The sequence below is a fragment of the Manis pentadactyla genome, chromosome 14 (genome assembly GCF_030020395.1).
Source record: "Manis pentadactyla isolate mManPen7 chromosome 14, mManPen7.hap1, whole genome shotgun sequence".
Taxonomy (NCBI): domain Eukaryota; kingdom Metazoa; phylum Chordata; class Mammalia; order Pholidota; family Manidae; genus Manis; species Manis pentadactyla.
The window spans coordinates 47,126,223-47,144,566 of NC_080032.1; positions in this window are offsets into that span (position 1 = coordinate 47,126,223).

Consider the following 18,344-nt stretch of genomic DNA (forward strand, 5'->3'; position numbering starts at 1 on the left):
TCTGTTCTACATGTCTCTCCTGCTTGTTGGAACCGAAGCTATTCTTGGGGTTTCAACTCTCATGCCAGTTTTATAGCAAAAGGCAAGCCAAACTGTGTAAGTACCTTCAAACCCACAGCTTGAGCCACATCTGATCACGTGACATGTGCCAAAGAAAAATCCCATAGCTGAATCCCAAGTCCAGGGTCTGGGTAGAGAAGTATACTTTGATCAAGAAAAAAGGGGAGGTATTTAAACATCACTTCAGTATCACAGCAGCCCAATTTATTTACAACTCCTTTTAATGTTTGATAATAATTGGTAATAAAAATGATTTTAACTATGATTATAACTATGAATCAATAATTATTATAATTACTTGTAATAAAAATAATTTTTGAAATGACTTCAGTAAGCATCTAACTATCCCTCATGTTTTTGCATATATCAAATTATTCAGTACATGTTACTTTTCCTCAAATATGCCCCATGATTTCTCTTACATTTTGCTCATTCTGTTTCATTTTAAAATGCTTGTTTTCTACTTTTATTACTTTCCAAACTTACCAATATTTAATGATCTCTTGGAAAATCACTTTTTTCTATATGGTCTATTCTGATTTAACCCACATTGAAACTTCAGAGCACTTGAAAAAAATAATGACATTTCAATTCTGACTCACCTTAGCTAATGTATGTTCCCATTCTAAGAGTGAAACTCATTCTTAAGTACACCTATCACATTCTTTTTTGTTTCTCCCACTGGGACTAGTAATGATACAGCCTATGCATTGTCCACTGTGGCTTGTTAAGGAAGGATGCTGCCAGGGTTCTTCCCCTTTCCACAGCAGTATTGATTTCTGTGTGACTTTGAAAAAGTCACATAACCTCTCAGTGCTTCACTTGTTCCAGCTGTAAAAATCAGGAGAACAGTGCTTATCATCAGGTTCTCACTAAAAGGACAAAAAGGGACAACATATGTATTTTTTCTTCCTTAAAGAAATAAAAACATTTTAACTAAAATTTCATTTTTTTTACTTCCTTTAATATTTCTACTTTCATTTGTACACTAATGATTCAGAGGTTGTGTTAAGGATTAATGAGATAGAATAAAGCTCTGAGTCCTACAAGGAAAGGTGTGATAGAGGAACAAATGAGTTATTATTATCTATTAGTGGCACCTTACATAAAATTCTCCCCAACCCTGAAAATAAATTAGATAATTTTGAAAGAACAATTAACTCTTTCGGTCCATTAGGCAATGAATTAGTACATTAAATTTAATAATAAGGTCTTACATATTCCATTTACAAAGTGCTTTCATAAATATATTATCTAATTTCACCTTCACAAAAATCTTACGGAATGAGCAGAGCAAGCATTGTTATCTAAAATCTGCTTGCAAGGAAATTGAGGCTCAGGAAGATTAAGTGGCTATGCAAGCTTGAATTAGTAAATGACAAAACTCAAACTTGAACTCATTGTTTTGACTATAAGGTCATGTCCCATTCAATTTTATCACACAAGAGTAAAATATAATTATTAAATGTAAGTACAAAGTGTAAGAATGTTCTGCATTGTCAGTAACCCCAGAAATGCAAATAAAAACAACCATCTAAAAACATTAACCTTTTTTCAAAGTTCAACTTTGAAAAAAGTAGAACGGATGGATTTATATATGTTGGGAGTAAGTTAAAATAATATAATCAATTTCAAAATCCATTAATTCATTCCACAGATATTTGTCACCTTGCTATGTGTGATGTGGTCCACATGCTGAAGATATCACAGTTCCTGCCTTTTAGAGCTCACGGTCTAGTGGAGGGAAAGAGGTAGTAAACATGCAATAAATAAATGATTTCAGATCACTGAAAACTAAGTAATGAATATCAAAGGGTTAAAATAGAGAATTAAGGGGGAGAGTATTTTCAGGATACCAAAATAGGGAGATTCCCTGAGCAGGTCAGATTTGAGCTATGATCACAGGCTAAAGTAATGCAGTGGCCCAGGAGCAGAAGAGAATACGGCCTCCTACAGAGCCTGTGAGAGTTCAGGCTGGGAAAACTAAACACCACAGTCATTTCTTAAAGGAAAAAAAGTATGTGATTCTATTGACCTGAACCAACAGTCACAAAGAAAAAAGAACAATAAATTCCAAAGACTCTTTTTTTATCTTCCTTGTTCATACTTTGTCCAATGTGGAAAATATGAAAATTAGTAATTCTCAAAATAATAAAATGATTATTAAAGATTCCAAATGATCTATTGAAAATGCTTTATATGAATTTATAAAATGGTTCTGAATCTCCCAAAAAGGAACATTAGTGTCAGGAATTATGTCTTTGACAGGAGAGATAAATTTCTGTTTTCCATTCCACTGGCTATGACATTATTGCAGAAAAAAAAAAAAATTGTTCTCACTAAAAGGACAAAAAGGGACAACATATGTATTTTTTCTTCCTTAAAGAAATAAAAACATTTTAACTAAAATTACGTTTTTTTTTACTTCCTTTAATATTTCTACTTTCATTTGTACACAAAGAAAACCTAACAATATTTACTCAATATTCTCTCTAAATTGTTTAATAGGGTCAACACAAATCCAATCAAAATGCCATCAGGCTTTTCTAAAAAGCTGATTCTAATTTTATATGGAAACACTAAGGCTCTACAGAAGCTTAAACAATCTTGAAAAACAAGTTGGAAGACTTGAACTACCTAATTTTAAGACTATAAAGCTTCAGTAATGAAGACAGTGCTATTGGTATAAAGATAGACTAACAGGTCAAGGAACAAAAATAGGAGTCCAGAAATAGACATAGACATGTACATATACAGTCAAATGATTTTTCAACCAAGGTGTGAAGTTAATTCAATATGATAAAGGAAATTTTATTTCCTTTCCTTTTCTGTTTTTCAAACAAATATTGCTTTAACTGAATATTTAATATGTAAAAAAATGAAACTTGATCTCTCTCATTTCACACACAAAAATTAATTAGAGATGGATCATAGGTCTAAGTATTAAAAACCAGAGTCATAACATAGGAAACTATCCTGGCAAACTTGGGCTAGAAAAACATTTTTTGACAGGACTTAAAATGTACTAACTACAAAGGATAAAAATGGAAGGAGCTGACCTTCATCAAAATGAAATAGTTACACAAAAAAGCAAAACTGAAAGAACAAAATAGCTGCAGACTCAGAGACTCCAAGAATGAGCTAGTGGTTACCAAAGGGGAGGCGTATGGGAAGGCTGGTGGGGAGGGAGGGAGAAGGGGATTGAGGGGTAGTATGTTTAGTACACATGGTGTGGGGGATCACGGGGAGAACAGTGTAGCACAGAGAAGGCACATAGTGGATCTGTGGCATCTTGCTGCCCTGATGGACAGTGACTGCATTGGGGTATGGGTGGGGACTTGATAATATGGGTAAATGTAGTAACCACATTGTTTTTTCATGTGAAACCTTCATAAGAGTGTATATCAATCATACCTTCATAAAAAATTCAAAAAAAAATTCAGGGAAGGAAAACTCCCTCAGGCAGGGAAAAAAAAATGAAATAGTTATAATACTGCCAAAAAACACTATTGTTAAAATGAATAAGCCACAGAATGAAAGAAAAAAACTAGCAAAACACATCTGACATAAAATGGTAACAGGATATATAACAAATTCCTACAAATCAGTAATAAAATAATTCAACAGATCAATAGTTGAGACTTGAAAAGACACTTCACAAAAGACGGTATATGATAAATATATGAAAAGGTAATCAAAATCCTTAGTCATTAAGTAAATAAAAATTAAAGCCATGATTGAAATATCATTACACACTAGAGTGACTAAAATTCAAAAGGTCAACAATACCTAGTGATGGTGAGTGAATGAAATTCTCATACCTTGCTGGTCGTTCCCTTTGATGATCTCTTCAGAAGTGTCATGGAATTCATCCAAGAAAAGCAAGAATATATTTTCACAAAAAATACATAACGATATTCAGAAAAGGCTTTTAATAGCCTCAAATGAGAAACAACCTAACATCCATCAACAAAAGAATTTGAAATTGTGATATATTCATACAATGGCCTACTACTCTGCATGAAAAATAATGAACCGATATATGAAACAGCTTGGATAAATATCAAGAGTATCAAGTTAAACAAAAGAAATGAGACATACACAAAAAAAAAACATGCTACATGATGATTCCACTATATGAAATCAAGAACAGACAAAATTAATCTATGGTGACAGACATCAAAAAGAGCCTGAGGAGGGTGACTGGAGAGGTCCATGTAATTTAGTGAGGTGGTGATGCTCTGTTTTGTTCTGGGTGTTGGTGAGATGAATCTATTAATTGGGAAACCTCAAAGAATCGTACATCCATGCATTTTGTAGTATGGCAGTGCGTTTTGTAGTATTGCAACTGCATCTCTGTAAGCTAATATCGCTTAAAACACACGTTACTTTCTTTCAAAATCCTGATAAAGAGGCGCTATATCTTTGGGTTCTTCTGTGGAAATCGCTGAGGATGGAGAAGAGACAATTCAGGAGGACTCATGAGGCTGACAGAGTGAAGTCAACGTGCACAAGCATTTGCTTATAAAACCGGTACCAGAAAGGGTTTGAGATTTAGTGAAGGATTCAGGATTAGTATGATTGCAAAGGTGAAAGACATATTATTTTTTATACAAACTTGTCCTCAACACAAGCCAGCCAGTTCATATAGTGCTCATCAGAAAAGAATATAATTTGTTTTAATGCTGGAGGAGGAGCTGGATTTATTGAATCAACTGAAATATCCCCCTGGTGCTGTTGCTGACTCAGCACGTTCACGGGGCTTCCAAGGATCGTCGTGCAAAATTTTCACATTGAAAACTGACTCTGAACCTACCTTTAGAATATGGTTCCACTGCAGTGAAATCTGAATTATTTCAACAGCAAATTCTAGAGTGTACATGGGCAAAAGAGACAATTGCTTCCCATCCATTCTGTGTGCCCCATTTGTCCTCACCAGATGTACTAACATAGGAGCTGGTTAACTTTTGATCACTTACCTAATCAATCAGTTGAAATGGCAACTTTAATATTTGTGAGTTCCCAGTCCAGGATCATCCCCAAACTGGATTCCTCTACTCGGTAGTCAGCTAGAAAAGCAGTGCTGAGGAAAACAGTGTGAATCTATTGATATGGCTTCCAGTAATTCCCAAGTCTGGGACCACCACTTGGCCATGTACTCCCATTCTCACAGTGCCTATTACTAGTCTTCATATTTTCTTCAGTTTCCCATTAGACATGAGCTCTTCCTCTCCACTTCCCAGCAGCCTACTCAAAATGCTCATTCTAGCTATGATTTAGCTCTTACCGAACAGATAAAATAACAAGCTTTATGTAGAATGGTGTTAACACAAACTTTAATGCATAATAATTAGCTGAGATCTGGTTAAAATGAAAATTCAGATTCAGCAGTTCAAGGGTAGGGCCTGAGATACTGCATTTCTAATGCGCTCTCGGATGATGCCCACAGGCTTCTCGTTCATGGATTGCAGTTTGAGTAGAAGGGGTGTAGATGCCCATTACGTGTATATCGTTATTCATCTGTATCTATCCTTCACCTCCATCCTTCATGTCCCTGAAGAGACATCTGCTCTGTTGTTACATTTTACATACTACTCTCTCCAGGCCTATGTTTTTTATATCTTGATATTATCAATAACCACAGCATAACAGGAGCTCAATAAATATTTAAGAAAATCCAAAAGTAAAATAACGAATGGAAGAATTTGTGCAGAATTCCACCAACATCTCAATTTAAAAAAATGTTTAAAAGGTGCTAGGCCAATTAAACATACACACATATTCATACACAGCTACACACACACAGTGCTCTAGGGCACACAAATTCAAAACTTTCAGGAAGTTAAATAGAAGTCCACAGTTCTATTTAGAAAGGATCACCCCCCTTTATATGATAAAATGAGGGGGGTTTTTTGTATTTTATTCCTTACACTTGATAAAGAAGTTTATCACAGAATAGAAGGGTTATAATAGGTAACTGGCAAAAGACAGGAAAATAGATTATGGGAACTTAAGTCTCAAAACCAGCAAGCTCTGTATCTTTGCCTCCTTTTAGTTGATGCTGGCAGACTGTTTTGTTCATTTTTATTACAGAAAGACTTCCACAGTCTACAAAAATAGCTGAATCTGGGAATTTGTTATCTTTCTGGCATTGATAGGTTTCATGAAAAAGTGATTTCTTTCCCTCAGAGGAGAATAAAAAAGAGCAGCTTCTAATGTCAACTTTTCACAATGCAAAGATGCTTCCACCTCTGCAGAATGGCTAGATGAACAATTAAGTCCTCTAGTTCCCTAAGCAAAACATCGCTGCTAGGTTGATATATGTTTATTCCAAGAAAACTTTGTAAGTTGACATTTTATCCTTTTGAAAAGACTTTTTGTGCTTGCATTTTTAGAAATGTGTAATAGCCTAATAGAAAAATATAGCAGGCGTTGCTATAAAATGATCATTTTTTTCTCACATAAATTTGAGATTTTGGAAATATCCTCATGTGTGAATGTGGAAGTTATGATGGGCCTTACACACAACACTTTGGAAAGTTATGGAAGGTTAAGAGTTATGAGTGGCCAAAGACATACTATAATCAAAGCCATCGTTTTACTTACAGACAGGGAACTGATGTCCAGCAAAATTAAGCAACCCATAGAAGATCCAAAAGAAGCTGGTATGAGTTCTTTGGAATTTTAGATCCCCAAATAAACTGAGTATCCATTTCTGGTCATCCTTCAGGTCTTACTCTCATTGCCCCTCTGGCACCTTCCAAATATGATATCTGAATATAGGCTTTCTCTCTTCATGGCTTCTGTTTCTTAAGTCATAAATATTAGCAAGATAATCAGGCCACTTCTTACTTAAATGCCTTTTACTTTTTCATTCAAATTCTGATAGATCTCTGAGAAAAGGATTGAACTCATGTTCTTTTTGAAGTTCGAGTCTGGGTCTTGCTATCTCTGGGTCTGGATCTGACATCACGTTCACACCATGTTACACCAATTTCTCTTTTCCCAATCAATTGAAACTGCACCTGCATGAAATAAATCAAGCTCACACAATGTCCCTGGTCTGTGAAGGTCTCTCTCTTCCCTTTGAATCCATTCTTGGTACCTTCCTTGAGTAGAATCCTTGTACTTGCTTTTAGGTTCTGAACTCCAACACTTTTTTATGTGGTCCTGGACTGGGAGTCATTTGGGAGTTTGTACTATCCTTTCAAAATTTAGGGGCACCATGGAGAAATCAATGTGAAATGAGCCTCAAGCTCATTTCAAAAGAGTCCTTTTAAATGCACATTTATAGAGATCTCAACGATCTCTCTCAAAATGTTGAGTGTGAGAGAATGGCTTATAAACTAAGCTCCACATGGCAGTGCACTAAAGTCACAGTGGCACTGAGGGATACTTTAAATGTTGTAGGAAAACACAATGACATATGAGACACTGTAACTAGCTGAGGGGCTTCAGGTTTACCACTAGATCATGCTGTGTTCCTTTTGATGATACCAGATCTTTATGATGCTGAGTTTTCGGTAGTTGTTGGAATGAGCAACCAGCTCATCATGAAACTCAGTGTGAAAGAGAAAATGAAGGGACAGTGACCAATCTGATTCCAAAGTTCAAGAAACCACATGGTGCTTAAGAAGTGCATTAGTAATTATGGGTATTTAAGAATGAAATGAAAATATTTTAATTTATGAGGATTATTTTTACACACTGCTACTGAGTTGTTGAATGTAATTTAGTAAAGAGAACCATTAGGCATTTCCTTAGACCTAGGAGTGTCATTGAAAAAAAAAAGGATTACTGATTCACTAAGTATACCACGAACCACAAAGGAACTTTTGCAGTAATTGTTTTTGTTGTTTTGGAATAATTTTCATAATTTATAAAAATTGCATGTTTGTTCTCATTTAACGTTTAAAATTCAGCTTTACAAAAAATTCACAATTACAAATGTACAATTTGATGAGTTTTGGCAAATATATTTAATCACAGAAGCACCACCACAATAATGATATGTAATATTTGTATCACCTCCCATAAGTTATCTTGTGTTTCTTTGCAAATAATCCCTTCCCTGGGCCCTGGCAATCACTGGTTGGCTTTCTGTCAGTATAGTTTTGCTTTTTCTAAAGTGTCATATAAATACAATCATACTCTGCAGTCTTTCAATTCTGGTTTCTATCATTGAGCATAATGCTTCTGAGATTCACCCAGGTTGTTCTGTGTATTTTTTTCCTTTTTATTGTGAAATTCTGTTTTGCAGATATACCACAACTTGTTTATTATCTGTTGATGGGCATTTGGATTGCTTCTAGTTTCTGGTATCATGAACATACTTGTGTGAATGTGTTTCTTTCTCTTACATAAATCTCGAAGAGTGGGATTGTTGAGTGAAATGGTGTATGTTAACTCTGTAAGCAACTGCCAAACTGTTCCCAAAGTGGCTTTTAGTTGATTTTTGCTGCATAAAAAGCAATGTCCAATCTCAGTGATTTACAGATAAACCAATCAATATTGATTTTGTTGAAATATGGATCTGTAGGTTGGCAGGGGTTTGGCTGCTCCACCGTGTCTTATTCTGGGGTTCAGGCTGAAGGGGCGACCTCTACCTGAGGCATGGTCTTCTCATGGATCAAGGAGCACAAACTGCAAACGAAGCCATGAAGGCACTTTAATACCCCTTCTCAGGTCATGTGACCAAGGGCAGCACTGATGCAGTAGAGAGGCACCCCCAGCCCAGTGCGAGGCGAGCAAAGGCACATGCCGCACGAGTGAATGAGTGAGAGCAACGATCCAACCTGCCACTTTTACAATGTCCATCTTTCACAGCTCCGTATTTTGATGCTCACTGGACACAGCCAGTATCTCACTCTGAGAGTTCTGACCATCTCAGACTTGATGGTGCCAAGCTGGCCATCACAGTTTTGAAGTGTCTAAATTGACTGACTTTTTACATAGAATTGGAGGAGAAGAAAGAGGCCAAACAGGCCATAGAAAAGAAATAAACAGGGAGCAACTTGGTCTCCAAATAATGCTGAAACAAATGCTGCTCAAACAGGAGGGAGAGGCAAAGATTCTGCTTATGTTTGAACACTGTCATTATTTTGACTTCAAGCAATATCTACTCAGTGGTAGTAAATGGAGAAGAGATTCTAAATTCTAAGTTTACTCCATTCTTTTATTATTAAGCACTTACACTAATACAAATTAAAATGAATTAGCATTTGTATAATCCTCATTTACCTTCTTACTAGGCCACTTCAATTTTTTTCAACCTGAAATGCTCTCCACCTCCATTCTACCAGGTGAATTTAGTATCTTAGAAGATATTAAGATGTATTTTGAAGTTGTCCAGTAGGAAGCATCCTCCGATATACTGACTGTTCCCTCCACACACACACAGTCATGTGTGCTCATATGCCCTGTTCTCCTCTTCCATCATCCACTAACCCTGGCAGCAAGAAGAGTTAACAGTCCTCCAATATGCAAGCTTGATCTCAAATCTATTCTTTTCATCCACTGCATTCTTTACCCCACTACACTGCAATTTATTTACAACTATATCCCCACACTAGACTATTTCTTGAAGTTAGGGTTTGTGTTGAAACCACCTCTATATCATAAATATTTCAAATAGAGTGCAACACCTCTTGATTAAGTTACAACTGCTCTGAGCTTTGCTACTGGTTTCACAGTGTTGTTATGGTTAAATAAGGTAATGGACTTAAAAATGCCAATAAGCATACACAGGATGGATACGAATATGCTGAATCTATGTAGGAGATGACAGCACACGTATGTTTTCCATAATCTAACTTGAACCTTGAAGCCACCTATTGGAGAGACAAGAAAAATATTACTATTGTTATTAGATCTCACCTTTGCAAATGAAGAAACTGAGGCTCAGGGAAGTTGGAGCAGGGGTTAGGCTTTCCTGAGTGTATATGGCTTACTGGGTGAGCAGTGGACAACAGGATCAAACTCAGCATATAAACTGAGTGCCCAACTGATCTTCCTTCCACACCCCATGAGAGGATCCATTTAGAAGTTCAGGGCTGCATGACTAAAGGCTTGCTTTTATTTTTACAAGAAGAATTACTTATCGACCAGTATTATGTCCTTTTTAAAGACCAGCTTTATTAAAATTAATGCTGTCTATCTATTGCCATGTCATTTTCACTGTTCTACGAAACCAGAGAGGAAAAGGGCATTTAAGTAAAGCTTTGCTTTTTCTCACACAATAGGGAGAAAGAGAACAGCAATTGCTCTCTACATCGCCTGCTGGCCACTCAGTTCCACTCCCCTACTTCCTCAACTCCCTAAATTCCTTTCAACTTCTCTTGGTAGACTATCACCATGGAAATCTACTGAAACTTTTTCCTGGACAAAGTCCAATGCTGTTTTTCTTCAGTAGAGTTCATCTATGCCAAGGCTTTCCCCAGTAATCCACACTTTTGACTAAATAGGCAAAAGTGAATAACAGTAGGAGAATGATTGCTTTTATCTCTAATGCAAAAAACCATTACTTCCTTTTCTTTGGAGTCCAAAGAATCTGCATAGATGGCCCTGTCACAAAAGTCAAGTCAATCCCTTATTGCCAAATTGCGTAGCCCACTTCTAAGTTAATGATGCATTTTGGTTTTTAATACTCTAGTCACTGAAAGATCTGCAATGAATCTCCCTGACTTGAATTTCAGGGCATGGACCTGCTAATCAATGGCTTGGAAAAGTCACCTTTAAGGTTGTCAAAGTGCTACATTATGCTTTATTTCTTCTGGTGTAGAAAACTGATCTCTTTTCTAGTTCAAGACTGTACTGTCTAGTATTCGGGAGTCTGTCAAAAGCTACAGTACATCCTGGCATCATTTTCACAGAGATTATTAGCCAAATCCTATTAGATGCCAGTTGAAAATAGCCAGATTTGAAAATTCACAGGCAGAAAAAGGGTGTATGGTAAACACTGCAAAGTGTTCCTTGTCAGCTGCATTTTTTCCTGGCCTTGTTGCTATCATGTTTTAGTCTGAAAATTCCAAATACAACAGAAAGCACTTGAGTCCTGAGCAATGTCTGATATGCCAATTATAGAAATTCGCCCTTCTCATTTACACTCCTCGTGGGAAGAGTATGCGCTATGAGATAGCAGGAGTCCTCCATGCTGCAAAGCCCAGGGACCTTCTTTTATCTCTTCTTAATTTGCATTAGTATTTAAATTGGACAATGTGCTTTCTGTTTAAGCTGACACTCTGTGAGTCTGTTGGAAGCCTCACATGCCAGAGTAGTGATAGTAAGCCAGAGAGACCTAAGAATCTGATGTGTTCTGATCACCATCATTCTCCCATTTAAAACAATGTGCCCTTAACTATGGGGTAGTCCTGTAATCCTGGTTTTCTTCTGTCAGCTCTGTTTCTTTCCCCCCTTTCTTTTCACTCAGTGAACTTACATTCATCTCCTGAAACTCAACTCAAATATCAACTTCTTGTCAAGTCCTTTCCTAATCTGTGTGGTTACTCTTTTCCTTTATGTTCTTATGACTTCCTGAACACACCTACAATATAACACTTATCACCTGATATTGCATTTACATATATGTGTTTTCATTTCACCAAAGTTGAATTCTTCAAGGGCAAAGAAAGTCTTATTGTGGTTGGTTCCCTTCCTCAGGAAAGAGAACAGAGCAGGCCCACAAATAAATGGGTAAGAGTGTTCTGGCAGGGAAGACCAATCCAAGAGTCATGATGGACAGACTCTGGCTATGTTTAAGCCATTCTTGAATTATTTTTTCCCTCCTCTTCTAAGAGCGAAGAATTATTTTTAGGATCTCTAATATGTCTTTAAAAAGTAGGGAACTTTCAGTCTTAACTGATTTATTGGCCAAAGCAGATTGAACCTGTACAGGTCACAGCTTCTGAGGGATCTTTTAGTAGCTGGTTAAGTGCAAAAGAAGCACACAAGCCCCAAGGCTCTTTGCAGGCAGATGTATTTTGTGAGAAGCAATCCTCTTCTGAGGGGATGGCAAAGCTTAAATTATAAAACTCAAAGTATTTGTCTCCTTTTTAGTACTGCTATTATAGAAGACAGATCTTAGGAGTATATGGATTTATTCCAAAGGTTAGCTTAGTTGCTTACCAAGATTTAACTGTTTGCAGCTGCAGTATATTTTATGATGACCAGAGTCCAATAGTGAGATCTCTGCGGCCCGGCCGCAGGACCTCCAGATCCCTTCACCTCTCTGCACACCCACTCAGCCAGGCTGAACAGGGAATTGCAAGAATCTGATGAAAAAGAAAAGACATAGCCTGAAGGCACAAGACGTAAACAAGCAATTAAGAAAAAAAATTGGAACAAATATGATCAACAGGACCAAGGAGAAACATCCACCCTTATAAATATTAAAAACGGGAAACTTATAACAATAGCAACAATAATGGTAATATGCCCTTTTTCCCCATCAAAAATGTAAGTATATAAAGAACAAGGTGCTGTAAACTGAGTCCTACCACATACTGCATATCCTGGGAGAATAAATTTGAAGATGATGACAAGTGACATGCATGTGTGCATAACCTTTGATTCCGTAAATCCAGTTCCCAGAATCTAGCCTCAGGCAGTGACCAGAGATGAGCACACATGTTTATTCATATGGGTGTTTAATGTTATCATCATAATAAAAAATTATAAATACACTATGTGCTCAACATGAAGAATTTGCCTAAGTAAATGATAGCTCACATAAACAGTTTTATAAAAATAACTGTGAGAATCTGTAAAGATGAACACCAGAACAGAATCACAGTTTATGAGCAATATATACAATAGGTTTATATATGTTTACATTTGCAAATGTATATGTAGGCAACAAGCCTTGGAATAGGATTTAGTGTTCTTATACCTTGCCAAAAATAAATCTTAATGCACCAGGAATTTATTGAAACATGGATATTTTATCAGAATTCATTAAAAAGTGTATGTTGTGGGGAGCAGGCGGATGCTCATCCAGAAAACACGATTTTCCTTGAGCAAATTTTCCATTATTCACTCAGAAGTCAAGCTTTACATTTTGAGATTCCATTCCTGTTACTCATCCTTGGGGTTACTCTAAACTACCACGATCATCACCATCCAAAAAACTTCATTTTCTTTTTTATGCTGAAGATGCTTTTGTCTTTCCCTATAAAATTCTTAATGCTCTGCAGGTGTGCACAAACATAAAAGCACTGATTATGAAATATCAAACTTATAATATATGAAAGTGTCAGTTATTAGAGAATTTCCCTTCTGTCACCAACAATTTAGAGCACAGAGAATCATAATCTACTCAGAAGCAGTTGCATGTAGAAGCCAGAGAGATGCAATGTGCTTTAACTCACAATTAGTTGATTACATTAGCAACTTCTCAGCCTGTGAAATCTCCCTAGGGCTGAGAATGTTGCACTGTAGGAAAACGAGGAATGTCAGGGTCACTAAGCACTTTATAATCTTTAGGAACAAGTGTTTTTATATGGAAAGCAAAGCAAATGATGAGTGGACTCTGAGCCTCATTGTGAATGAAGCAATTAGCTCTTTTTAAAAGGTGTATTACAATACCTGATGAAGAGGCTCTGGAAAGGGGAAGCACTGCTGAAGTCTTTCACTGCCCTGAAGGCACAGACATGCAGGATATTATAGCACAGGGCCACTCCAACTGGTATTAAAGCAGGGCCAGGATGTGGTCTTGATTAGTGGCCTACAACATGCTCAGGGCAGAATTTGGTAATGAGCACTTTGGAACCTTTACAGCAATTTGTGAATGTCTGTTGAATTCAAGAATAAAAGAAATAGGTTTGTAGTTTTCTGACCTTATTCTTTATTTACTTATCTAACAAATCACTTTTATTTTATTGTTTTATAAGTGTCTGTCAGATTGCAAGAATAAATATAGATAGAAGATAGATAGATGATAGATAGATAGATAGATAGATAGATAGATAGATAGATGATAGGTAGATAGAAAAAATTAACTAGTTCTTCACAGATAGCTTGAGAAGCACTGTTTTAGCAGACTTGTGTCACCATTTTTCTCAGGCAAAGTGAAGGCAGTTCACTGCTCAGTCCCTATCTATTTACATTTTCTCTCTAAACTTACTAAAAAAAACCATGAAATATTAAACAAAACTTAGTGCCTTTGGCTAGTGCCACTGAACAAATGGAAGACAAATTGTAGGAAACACATTCAAGAGGAAGGATGTACTAAGACATGGAGAAGGAGAAATAGGAAGAAAATGAAAGAAGAGTAATGACTCAATGAAATAAGATGAGAAAAAAACAAGGACTATGTCTTAGTCCTATATATAACCTCAGCAGCTAACAGTACCCAGCATATAATTGGCACACAGTAAATAAATGTTGAATTAAATAAATGGTAACTGTTTGTCTGACATTTGGTAATTCTCCTCTTTTCCCCTGTCCAACAACCTCCCTCTACCACAACCCAGAACAAAAGAGGAATTTTTTTATTAATTAGTCTAGCAGGTGAATTTAAGAGTTACATGAAAAACACTACTGCTCTGTGAGGAAGGCCATCTATGACTATATCACGACTCATGTCATTTCTGGGTTCTTTCCTGCTCATGTCACCACACATTAGATAACCCACATTATGATTTTCTTGATTTCCCCCTTGATACCAGCTATTGTGTGAGACAGATTGTTACTGAAGTTTAGATTAAAGGGGAATGATTTTAGTATTACATGATACAGAAAACAATTTACATTAAACATCATGACCTGTAATGTCACCAGTCATTCCTCCAAGGGTATGCTCAATCTTGCCCCTACTTTGGCTTCATCTTACTTCCATTTTTCAAAGGACATTTTCACCCTCTGAGGGTCTTCTTCCTCAATATTCCTTATTACAATCCAATATACAGATATCTGTTGACCCATATATAAATTTCTAACTAGCAGAAAGAGAAATTAAGAAAGTAATCCCACCCTAATGAACAGAATACCTAGGAATAAATCTGATCAAAGATGTGAAAGACCTGTAATCTGAAAACTAGAAAACACTGATGAAAGAAATTGAAGATGACACAAATAAATGGAAAGATAGCCCCTGCTCATTGATAGGAATAATTAATATATAAAAAATAGCTCTCCAAAGAAATCTACATATTCAATGAAATCACTATCAAAACACCAATGATGTTTTTCACAGAACTAGAGCAAATTCTCCTAAATTTTTATGGAACCACAAAAGACCTCAAATACCAAAGCAATCTTGAGAAAAAAAAGAACAAAGCAGTGTGTGTGTATGGGGAGGTGGATATTACACTATCTGGTTTCAAACTATACTACAAAGCTACAGTAATCAAAACAGTATGGTACTGGCACAAGATCAGACCCATAAATCAATGGAACCCAGAAATAAACCCATGCTTACATGATTAATTCATATATGATAAAGGAGGCAAGAATGTACAGTGAGGAAAAGACAGTCTCTTCAATGAATGGTGTTAGGAAAAGTAGTCAGCTACATGCAAAAGAATGAAACTGGGTCACTGTCTTACACTATATACACAAAAATAAACTGAAAATGGATTAAACATCTAAATGTGAAACCTAAGACCATAAAACTCCTATAACAAAACATAAGTAGTCAGCTCTTGAACATCAGCACTAGGAATTTTTACTGGATATGTCTCCCCAGGCAAGGGAAACAGATGCAAAAATAAACAAGTAGACTACATCAAACTAAAAAGCTTCTGCATAGCAAAGGAAACTACCAACAAAATGAAAGACAATCTACTGAATGGGAAACTGTATTTACAAATGATATATCTGATCATAATGTTCAAAATATATAAAATGTCCAAATCATACAACTCAATACCCCCCAAAAAATAATCTGATTAAAAAATGGACAGAGGATATAAAGAGACATTTTTCCAAAGAAGACATACAGACAACCAACACACACACACATGAAAAGATACTCAACATCATTAATCATCAGGGAAATGCAAAACTCAACTTCAATGAAATATCACCTCACACCACTCAGAATGGCTAATATAAAAAAATAAAAAAGAATAACAAGTGCTGGCAAGGGAACCCTTGTACACCATTGAAGTGAATGTAAATTGGTACAGCCACTATGGGAAGCAGAATGGAGATTCTCAAGAAAATAAAAACAGAAACATCATATGATCCAGTTATTCCACTTCTGGGAATTTACCCCAAGGAAACAAAATCACTAATTCAAAAAGATACATGCATTCCTAGGTTTATTGCAGCATTATTTACAATAGCCAAGATATGGAAGCAACCTAAATGTCCATTGATAGATGAATGGATAAAGGAGAGCTGGTAAATATATACAATGGCATATTACTCAGTCATAAAAGAGAATGAAATCTTACCATTGTGACAACATGAAAAGATCTATTATTATTATTATGTATATTATTATTAGTATTATGCTCAGTGAAATAAGTCAGAGAAAGATGAATACTGTATGATTTCACTTATATGGGGAATCTAAAAAATAAATGGAAAACCAAACAAAAACTAGAAATAGACTTATAAAAACAGAGAAGGGACTGGTGGTTGCCATAGGGATGGGCAGAAGGGGTGGAGGGATGGATGAAATAGGTAGAGGGAATAAAGAGGTAAAAACTTTCAATTATAAAATAAATTCATCATGGGGGATGAAATTATAGCATTGGGAATATACCCAATAATGTAGTATATTTGTATGTTGACAGATGATAAGCACAGTAATCATGGTGAGCATTTAATATGATTTTAATTGTTGAACCACTATGTTGTACATCTGAAACCAATATAATACTGCATACCAACTATATTTCGATTAAAAATGAAACAAACAAACCAAAAACCAATAATAATCCAAATTCCCAGATTCCTGTTACTTTTGTGGAATAATAGAGTTCTTTTTCAACTATCCAGTTATGCCCAGGGGGCCCCACATTTATCAAACAGAAATGTCAATTATACATCATCAAGACTTATCAAGATATTTTTCCACAATAACACACCCAACTGCCTTACTTCCTTTATAATGCAGGAGCACACCAGCCATTTTGTTTCCTATGTAGTTTGTCTTTCTTTCCCTATTTGATATTTAAACATCCATCAATGGAAAAGTACTTACTGGTAAAGTTCCACATTGTCTAACACCATACCAAGTACTTTAAATTGAACATAAGTATAACGTTTGGTCTTTGACATCAAGTAGAAAGGAGACCCACATGAGGTACCCTGGCATATTATAAGACTAAACTATGTGGTTCCTTAGATTCAGTACCAGTCAGTGTATTTCAATTTAAACCAAACTATGCACCAAGCAAGGACATTGAGTCTTGGTTGGCAGAGGAGGAAGCATGGATTGACATGTGAATAAATCATAACATAACACAATATGTTTAATAATGCAGATACATACTGAAGGGGTTCAAAACAAGTCTCCCCCCAAAATTGGGCATGTGGATTATTTTGAGCTAAAGGCTATCAAAACCCAGCACAATCAAGAAAAATTTGTACCTCTCACTTAAACTACCTAAAATAATTTAGATAGGTGTTCTGGCCCAGAAAGAGAGCTACTAGAACTAACTCACTTATCAGAATGACCCATCTGTGTGGCAGGATAAACATCTATTTACCAAACATCTGCTCTTTTTATCATCCTGTGAACCATGCTCCTCCCGTTGAAGCCCCAGGCCATTATCACATTTCTTAGCTCAAGATACATAAGCCTCAATTGCCAGGCTTGTTCTTATGGGGCCTGCACTTCGTATGTAATTATGTTTGTTTTTCTCCTATTAATCTGTCTTATGTTCATTTGATTATTAGACCAGCCAAAGAACACAGAAAGGCTTAAAGGAAATTTTTTTCCTCCCCAGCAATACAAGAAACAGAAGTCATATGAAAAGAATGATTAAATGTGTACCTACATGAGGAATTCAGTGGAAGTTTTATAGGGGAAGTGATGATCCTGTAGAGCTTTAAAAGTTAAGTCTCCAGGTAGACAGAAATGGGCAAAGCGTTGACATTCAGAAAAAAACAGTGTGTGCTAAACTACAGAGAAATAAACCAGTGTATGATCAGAGAGCTATAAAAAATTGCCATGGCTAGAGGTTAAAAGTCTACAGAAGAACAGAGACAGATGAGGATCAGAACAGGATGATCACTGAGCTATGAACAGCAGTCACTGTTACAGCCATTTACCTCTGACAGATCCCCATGTGTCCACCTGAGGGACTGAGTCATGGTGGGCTAAGCCAGTCTGG